The sequence below is a fragment of the Phocoena sinus genome, chromosome 2 (assembly GCF_008692025.1).
Source record: "Phocoena sinus isolate mPhoSin1 chromosome 2, mPhoSin1.pri, whole genome shotgun sequence".
Classification (NCBI taxonomy): domain Eukaryota; kingdom Metazoa; phylum Chordata; class Mammalia; order Artiodactyla; family Phocoenidae; genus Phocoena; species Phocoena sinus.
This window is the reverse complement of record NC_045764.1, coordinates 8,815,534-8,825,367: the sequence shown is the minus strand read 5'-3', so window position 1 is coordinate 8,825,367 and position 9,834 is coordinate 8,815,534. Positions and strand designations below refer to the sequence as shown.

The 9,834-nt window shown below is 44.5% G+C and overlaps 1 pseudogene; it reads right to left on the bottom strand.

Moving 5' to 3' along the window:
* Window positions 1–7,553: 7,553 nt before the first annotated feature.
* LOC116749465 lies at window positions 7,554–8,941 on the bottom strand (annotated as a pseudogene).
* Window positions 8,942–9,834: the final 893 nt, after the last annotated feature.

The window sequence follows — 9,834 nt, the reverse complement described above, 5'->3', positions numbered from 1 at the left end:
ACACAGACACACACAGACGTGCACACAGGCACAGACACACACAGACATGCACAGACACACACACAGACAGACACACACAGACATGCACACACACAAACACACACAGATATGCATACACACAGACACACAGGCACTCACAAATATATACAGACACACACAGAGACATGCACACACATATAGACACATACATACACACACAGACATATACATACAGATACACACAAACACACATACAGACACACAGACATGCACACAGGCAGACACACACACACAAAACACACACACACACACACACACACACACACACGGCCCATTCCTCAAGGACCCCCACAGTGCTGAGTCGTCTGGAACGGGAGTAGTCACAGCATCAGTTACCTGCTCTGCGTGGAAAGCTCTCCTGCCCGGGGATCCCCTGGATCCCTTCCCAGCAGCTGACCTTGGTCCAGGTCTACCTGCTTCATTAGTGGCGCTAATACATTGCAAGGGGACTCATCTTCCCCTTTATGGGTGTTTCCTCCAGGGAGGGGAGGCAGGGGCTCACTGGGGCTACCCTCCTACCTCTCTCTGCCCCTTCACTTACATTTGGGGGGACTTATGTGACTGGTACATTTGGGAAGGATCAACTGGGCACATGTATTCCCCCCTCACTTTCCTATTGGGAGTCACCTGTCCCAAAGAGCATGAGGCCCTCTTGGCCGGGGCCCTGCCTGGGTGGATAGTCGGTAAAATACTGGAGCTGGACTTTAGCTCCCCAGTGGGTAAGCCACGCCCTCCAGGCAAGCCTTCATCAATCTTAAAGGAAAATGGTCATCTTCCATCTGCCTTTCTCTTTTGTCTTCTTTTCTCAATTTGTTCAGAAGCCATGCAGAAAAGGAAGAGGGCTATTTTCTGAGCCCCCTCTAAGACCCTGACAGAACGACAAAGAGAAAGTTTGAAGTGTCAGTTTCCTCCACCGCCACAGAGCTCTCTGACCGCCAGGCAAAGTGCCATGACCATGTCACAACCGTAAGACATGGATCAAAGCAGAGGCCTGCCTCGAGCCAGCGTCCCAGCCCTCGCCAAGGAAAAACCCATGAAGGTGTGCTTGTGCGCACCCACCCCAAAAACACTACAGTGAGGGGCCCCGAAGTGGCTCTTCCCAGAACAAAGAAGGTCTGCTCCAAGATGACTTGGGGCCCCCATGCTGCAAAAAGAAATGGCTAGCAACTTTGACTTGTCAGCATCTTGTGCTAAAAACAATTCTACACCATGTGACACATCCACTGAATCTAGCAACGGGAGGTCTTTAGTGATCTTGGACAGAGCAAAGCGTTCTCAGCCAAAAGCATTCAGGAAGCGCCGAACGTGTGAATCACGCAGATTCTAAAGGCCTCAGAAAGCAGAGATTCTCCTAAATTTTGCTGCATGGAGACGTTTTGACCCACAACCCCCATTTTCAGTCTAAAAATCTATGGAGAGCCCATAAAATATTGGAAATTCAAGGAGTCAAATATCACCTAAGACATTTGGGGGCAAAGGAAATGAACTAGAACAGATGATTGTAAAGAGAAAAGAAGAACCAAGAAAAGGTTTATGTATCTAGTGATGGAGTTATTTTTAGAATGGTAGGGACTTCCTTATGTTTCTAGGTCAAAGGAAGGTGGCCCAAGAAAGGGAAAGTGACCAACAGGAGAAGCAGAGAGTAATTTTTGGAGCAAATCCCTCAAGGAGTTTATAATCAAGTAGCTTTTACTTGGTAAATACATCCTATATCAATGATAAATGAAAGAAAGTGAAACCCAAAACTTGTAAGGTTTTTTTTTCTTTTTCTTTTTTGTTTTGAAGTATAGTTGAGGTACATTATATGTTCTAGGTATACAACAGTGATTCACAGTTTTTAAAGGTTACACTCCATTTATAGTTATTATAAATGTTGGCCATACTCCCCGTGTTGTACAATATATACTTGTAGTTTATTTATTTTATACATAGTAGTTTGTACCACTTAATCCCCACCCCTATCTTGCCCCTCCCCCATTTCCCTCTCCCACTAGTAACCACTAGTTCGTTCTCTATGTCTGTGAATCTGTTTCTTTTTTGTTATATTCACTAGTCTGTTGTATTTTTTAGATTCCACATATAAGTGATATCATACACTATCTATCTTTCTCTGTCTGACTTTAAGCAAAACTTGTAAGTTTTAAATACAGCATAGATGGGTAATCATGCTTTTAAGATATTGCCAAAGAAGTTGGCATAACAATTCCAAGTCACCCTTATTGTCAATATTAAAACTTACAAAAAAAGAGGTTAGGACTCCGCGCTTCCACAGCAGGTGGCCTGGGTTTGATCCTTGGTTGGAGAACTAAGACTCTACAAGCCGCACAGCACGGCCCCAAAAAAACCCCAAAACAAAAGCAAACAAACAAAACTTACAGCATTTGTTCTTAATATTGGGGGAATTACGGATAAAACTCTGACTCTCTACAAAAGGCTCTACAACGAGCACATGGAGGTTCACCACTAGCTCTCAGGTTTCTCTCTAGAGCTGTGGTCCAAGATACCAGAAGCTGCAGCTTCCACCCAGAGGTCAGTAAAATGCAGAAAACCACTGCCGATGGTCACAGATGCCCACAGTCCTGGGCTGAGAATGGTCCAAGGAACGCGAGAGGGGCTGCAAATCCATCTGCTGAAGCCCTTGCTGCAGCCATGGCACAGATGCCCCTTCTCAGCCCTGTCCTGGAGCCTCAGAAATCTAGTCCCCAGGCTGCTTGCCTCTGTGACATCAGGGAGTAGGGGCTGTGCTGACAGTCTCTGGCACTGCCTCTTTGGTCCTCTGCCTTCTCCATGCCCACCCCTGCTCCTCTATCCATCAGGAATCAACAACAGGGCACCCAGTAACAGAAGACCAGATGGAAAGCCTGAGAACCAGCACAAGACGAGTCAAGACCCTGGAAGTGGGGTGGGTGAGAGAAAGGCACAGAAGGGTTATGTGCAGTGGGAGGGGAAAACAGGAGGTCCAAAGGGGAGAACCTTTCCTCCTTCTTATAAGATAGTGGCCATGTTGGAGACAGAAGTATGGTTTGGTGCCAGTGGAGAATCTGGAGAGGGGAACTAGTCCTGTAGAGCAGAGGATCTGTGGCTGCAAGTCCCTTATGAATGAACTCTGTAATGGGCTGGGATGTCCAGCTGGGACCTGAAGATAAGACTTATATGTTCTTCCAGACTTTCTAGGTGTGCTCACATTAAGACCATTTGGGCAAGGTCTGTACTGCTCCCTCCCTTTCGTGATAGCATTGTAGGCTGAGGAGCTGTGTAAAATGATAAGATTCAGGACTCTGCTGTTCGATAAAGGGCCTTTGTGTGAACTAGAATAAGGAGTTGTGTCCCTGGAAAGATCCAGCCCCACACCAAAGCACGTGGCTTAATGAGTGTACTGCCAGCTGCACTTCAGCCCGTATTCATCCCCATTGTGCAGTGAGTAGCCTGCACAACCGTACATAGCAGCCTCTATCAAATCCTGGCAAGATGAAACCATAGTAAATTCGTGTTAGCAAATATATATACAGGAAGTCTGGGCAGTCTTATTCACCATTTAGTCATCTTAATTGGCTTTTCTTATTGGTTCTTAGTTATCATAAAAAGACTCAACGGTTTAGAAATAGTGCTGCGGAGAATAGAAAGGATTTACATGCATCTCCAAAGACAGAAAGATTCCAATTCCATAGGAGAGAGACAAATCTCAGAATAAATGGAGGAGAGATATGAATTGACTAAACCAGTGTTTACAAACAAGAAAGAGACAACATAAGATGACATCCCCTAAAAGCCAGCAATGTCCGTATCAACTATAATTAGCACAAGCCTCCAGGTAGAATGGATAACATTGAGAAATAGATTGTTGATCTTGAAAGATCTCAAAAAGGAATCAGGGATGAAAACTAAGCTGCAGCTCTCCCAGAGATGACATATTACCAATAATCGGGGACTTCTCCGGTGGTCCAGTGGGTAAGACTCTGCACTCCCAATGCAGGGGTCCGGGTTCGATCCCTGGTCAGGGAACTAGATCCCACGTGCATGCCGCAACTAAGAGTCCGCATGCTGCAACTAAAGATCCCGCATGCCGCAACAAAGATCCCGTGTGCTGCAACTAAGACCCGGCACAGCCAAAATAAATAAATAAATAAATATTTTTTAAAATAATAATGATAATAATCGAAGCCACCGAGTGAATATAATGATTCAGACAGGCTGCCTCTCACCTGCTTGCCCTCATCTCCAAAAAATTAGGCAAAAGAAGGAAATGAGGCATTAAACAGCATCAGGGAGACAAGATGGGAAGGAGGGAAGAAATGTTTTAGCAACTGTAAAAATTGTAGAATTAGGTTTAGAACAAATTTGCCCCTCAAATTCTCCAGGGTCTGGTTCAGGTCCAAGAAATACATAGCTGACCATATAAAACTCTGTCTTGCAGCTTACATACAATGGCCAACTCTTTGGAAAGTCATTTTTCACATAATAAGTATATTATTTAACACTTGGTTATGGACATATTTAGTCACATAAAGAACACAAGTAAACAACTTTGTGTTATTGTTTTGTTCTTTTGAAGCCGATGGGAACTGATTGACTGAAGTCTTCAAATGTCAAATCTACTTTTCTGCTCCTGCCTTTATGATGGCTCTGTGGCCTTTGAAAATTTCAATGGCTCCTTCTTCTCTACACTTTTCCTCCCCCGACTTCTGGGACATGGCACAGTTTCCCTTTTTCCCCTCTGTCCGCTCCCTTTGCCCTCCTCTTCAACTTTCTATTTCCTTGGAGCACCTCTTAAATGGAGGAACTTTCTAGAATTCAACCTTTGCAGATGAGATCTGAGGATGACTCCTAAGGCCATATTTCCAAGCCTAATCTCTCTCCTGAGGTTCAGACCCATTTTCCCAAATGGGTCTGAACACACCTATCCCACATGTACTTCATTCAGCTGTCCAACAGGTACTTCAAATTCCTCAGACAGGACGAATGATCTTCCCACCAGCGCCGCTGCCCATCCTGTGTCTCTCATCTCAGCTAATGGTCCTACCATCTGTCCAGTCACCCAGGCAGAAATTCTTAATACTCTTCAATAACTTCTTTTTCTCACCTGTCATATCTAGTCATCCTGAAATTCTGTCCACTCCACCTGTATAAAAGCTCCCAAATGTATCTCCTTTTTTTCTGACAGAGTCCAATATATGGCTTCTTTTGAAGCTGAGATGGAGGTTCCCTATATGTCTGATTTCAAGATTACTGGGAAGGGCCCAACCCTAAAAAAAAATTCCTCCCTGAAATGGTGGATCCTTGAAATTCCTCTAACAGACAAGGTTTTTATTACAGAATTAGAAATCATCTTAAATGCAAAAGGCTCTGGAAAGGTGACATCGTATATAGAAAACACACGAAAGTGTCACTGCTGTATCATATAGCCTTCCAGTGGAAAAGTTGATGGACTAGCCTTCCGAGGGATAAGAGCAGGGAAGAAAATGTGCAGGGGGCAGAGAGTAGTCACTGGGGTGACATTTCATGAACATACAGACAAAGAAACTGTGCTTGAGCCAACCAAGCCAGAATCAACTAAAATATCCTTTTGCACTGAAAGGTAAATTTTAAAACTCACAAGCATGGGAGCCAAGGTAGATAGGAAATTGTTTTATCAAAAGATTCACAGACACTCTTCTCCTGTTTCTACAATAAACAGAATGGGGCAGTTTCCCATTATTGGGTCTTGTTACAATAAGACCCAATGAATGTGAAAGTTCTAAATTTATGTGAGATCTCTGAAATTACTGCAGTGGGAAATACTGCAGAAGCACTTCTAAGTTCACAAATAGATCTTCCTCTTGGAGTTTTCACAGCCAGCTCTTCGAAACTTGGCCACCTTTGCCATAATATTCCATGAATATCCAGTCGTCAAGAAATGTATTTTGGCTGCGACTTTTTCCAGCTCCCTGGGGTCGGATCAAATTAATTTAGGTGAGAATTTCTTTATGTGAATTCCACACTGGAATAATTCCTATATATTCCATTCATAACTCATTTTCCTTCCTTAGTTCCCAGTGGAACCAGAAAGAGAAATTAATGAGGTCAGGAATAACAATGGGGTAACAGGCTGTAAATTGTTTTTTCTAGGTTTCTTTTTCATTTTTTTTCTTTAAACAATTGCCAAGACTGGAATCAAAGATAAATAGAAGGCACAACAGTTTTGCTCTGGTTTTGTGTCATTCAGATTAAAAAATTTTTTTTTCTTTTTTACAAATACAAATTAAACTTGAACAAACTCTACTTCAAAAAGAATCTAACAGGGCTTCCCTGGTGGCGCAGTGGTTGAGAGTCTGCCTGCTGATGCAGGGGATACGGGTTCGTGCCCCAGTCCAGGAGGATCCCACATGCCACGGAGCGGCTGGGCCCGTGAGCCGTGGCCGCTGAGCCTGCGCGTCCGGAGCCTGTGCTCCGCAACGGGAGAGGCCACGGCAGTGAGAGGCCTGCGTACCGCAAAAAAAAAAAAAAAAAGAATCTAACAGTTCAAGAAAAGCTTATCAGTTGCATTCTAGACATTTAAAACCTATCTCACAATTTAAATTTCAGTGGTAAGAACAGTAGGTTTTGGAACTGTTTTGTGATCACGTACCCAAAGAAAAGCTCTGCTAACACCCCTTTTATTCAGTTTTTAAACATACCATAGAGAATCTAAACTGTCAATTTTTCCAACAGCAAATTTTCCACACCAGAAGGTAGTCATGACTCTCAAAAGAGACAATTTGGGTTTTTCCTGCCTTCAAAATATTTATCAAATCCTGTTAATTCTCACAGGCTTTTGAAACATGTAGAAAATAAGTAAGAAATATTCCGGGCTTCCCTGGTGGCACAGCGGTTAAGAATCCACCTGCCAATGCAGGGGACACGGTTTTGAGCCCTGGTCCGGGAAGATCCCACATGCTGCAGAGCAGCTAGGCCTGGGGGCTACAACTACTGAGCCTGTGCTCTAGGGCCCGCAAGCCACAGCTACTGAGCCCATGCACCACAACTAGTGAAGCCTGCACGCCTAGAGCCCATGCTCCACAACAAGAGAATCCACCACAATGAGAAGCCCGTCAACACAACTAGAGAAAGCCCACACGCAGCAATGAAGACCCAACACAGCCAAATTAAAATTAAAAAAAAAAAAAATTCCAATGAATGAAACATACCAAATGTCAGTAATAAGCAAGACACAGTCCTTTGGGGAAACTGTTAAAAAAAAAAAAAAAATCCAGTCTGTATATGCAAATAAAGCAAGGAAATGCAGTCTTTTTTTTTTCCCTTCTTCTTTAAAAATCCATTTTTCCTAAAATATCATTCCACAAAATTGGAAGTGAAGGACTAAAATGGGGGGGAGGAAGGAGCACACACCACTAACACAAAAAGTAAAATTGTACAAACTTAAGCAGTTTATGATAGACTAGGATCAGATTCCAAGATACCAAAAGTTGGCTGAAGAAATTCACCATTCTGTGGGAGCTAGGGTTTGTACTGCTGCCTGAAGATTGGTGTAGAGCAATTCACTGCCTCGGAGCACTGCCCCTTCCCACTCCAAATCCTGGTTTTTGCACCATGCCTCCGCGGGCGGGCGCCTCTCATCCCACCACCCAACCCGCCTTGAGGGCCTCCAGGTCCCTGCAGGTGGTTATCTCGGGGGTCCCCTTCCCGGGCGGCTCGAGTCTTCTTTTCTTCCACATTCAGGCAGACCTCACCTCTGAACATGATGGGCCTGTTGCGAAGCACCTTCTGAACAGGCTCAGAATCATCAAACACAGCGAACCCAAAATTGGGTAATTTCCCACCACTGTTAATATGCAGCTCCACCACATTCCCATAATTTTGAAAAAAATCTTTAAGCTCTACTCCACCTCATGAGGCAGGTCGCCAGTAAAGAGCTGGTGGCCATCAGGGTGTCTCACGATTCTTCGGGGTTCAACATCACCTGCTCACCAGCCTCACGGACTGCTCTAGGTTCCCTCTGGGGAGGAACATTTATTCGCTGTTCTCGCACCCTTTGATCCCTCTGAGGCCTCTGCAGTGGCATCTGAGATTCAGGCTTAGACTCTGGACGAGACTGTGAAGCTGGTAGTTTAACAACATGAGGTGGTATCCCAGTAACTGGAACAGCTCCACTGGGAGGAAGGTTCTTGCTGGTCACAGATGCCCAAGAAAAGGTTCTCAAGTCCTCCTGCACTGTCTGGGCTATGTCTGCAGGCGCTGGAGAACTCTTCTGAGCATCCTTAGGAGTAGTTTCTTCCAATACACTCAGACATTTCCTCTTGGACCACAGACGCAGGTTCTTGCTCCGGTTCTGGTTCAGGATCAGGCTCTGGTTCAGCAACAGGCTCTTCTAAATGGCCTTCTAAGTCATTGCTGACAGTGTGATCATAGAAAGTTCCAGAATCATCAGGTACCACCTCAGGGGTCCTCTGTCTTTCTTCAGGTTCCTCTGCTTCTTCTTCAGATTCTTCCTGAGGCTCAGTGACTAAGCCACCAAAGACCTCATCTTGGTATCTGAAGATATCATTGTGAACATAAAACTTTTTTGCAGCAGAGCCCTCAGGAGCAAGGACAAAGGTCTCATGAATGTCCTCAAAGCCTGGTTGTTATTAGAGAGCAAGCCCATCACCTGGACCACCACATCGTCATTCAGAGTGGCATGAGTGTTGACATGATGGATCTTAGTGCGGCAATTTGTGAAGTTTTGTGACATCAATTTCCTATGGATTTCTTTCTGTCCATAGACCGCATCTGCTGGCTTTCCATTTGAATCCAATCCCCCATGGACATAAGAAGAGTTCTTTCCGTAAAATTTGTGTAGCATGTCTGCGGCCTGGTTCATCAGTGTGTAATACTGTCTCACAAATTCCCACCTGACCAGCAGGGGACTAGGCTTCTCCATAACCATAGCTTTGGTCAATTCAACCTGCATGGCTGAGCGGGAGAGGAACGAGCTCTGCTCCACACACGGCAAAAAGCAAAAAACCCCTCACTCAACTGCATCAGCACCAGTTGCAAAATTTAAAGCTATATCAGCTGGAGAATTGAACCATGGACCTTAGAAAAGAAAGAGGTATGCTCCTGGCATCCAGTTGTGAAGATCGGAGGGGACCAGCCCCAGAGAAACCTGTATTACTGCTCACCAGGGCATTATGCCTATAAATCTAATAACTGTCTATTGGTCTGTGACAAGGGAAATGGGAACTCTGTCCACAAAATCAGAAAAGGGGTAACGTAGTCTGGTGAGGGGAACACTGAGGTTTTGTGGGACAAAAGGTCATGGGCAATCCAGCTAAGGTTTTGTATCCAGGTTTATAGTAGTCTATTTGAAAGCCATATATGAATACATTTCCTCATGAAAACAGGGGACTTGTAACTTTTCAAATTGCAAAATCACTTCTGATAATTTAACTAGCCACGCCTTAAGTCAGGGTCTATAGAAGTACAATGGTTAATTTTATGTGTCAACTTGAATGGGCCATGGGGGACCCAGACATTTGGAAAAACATTATTCTGGGTATTTCCATAAAGGAGTTTTTGGATCAGTTTAAAATTTAATTTGATAAGGTTGAATAAAGCAGATTGTTCTCCGTAATGTGGGTGGGCCTCATCCAATCAGTTGAAGGCCTGAATAGAACTGGAGGCTGACTCTCCCCCAAATAAGAGGAAATTCTTCCTGTTTGGCTGCCTTGAGCTGGGACATCAGATTTTTCCTGCCTTCAGGTTCAAACTGAAACATTGACTTCATGGGTCTCAAGCCTGCCAGCTTTTGGCCTGGGACCACAGCTTTAGCTCTCCATC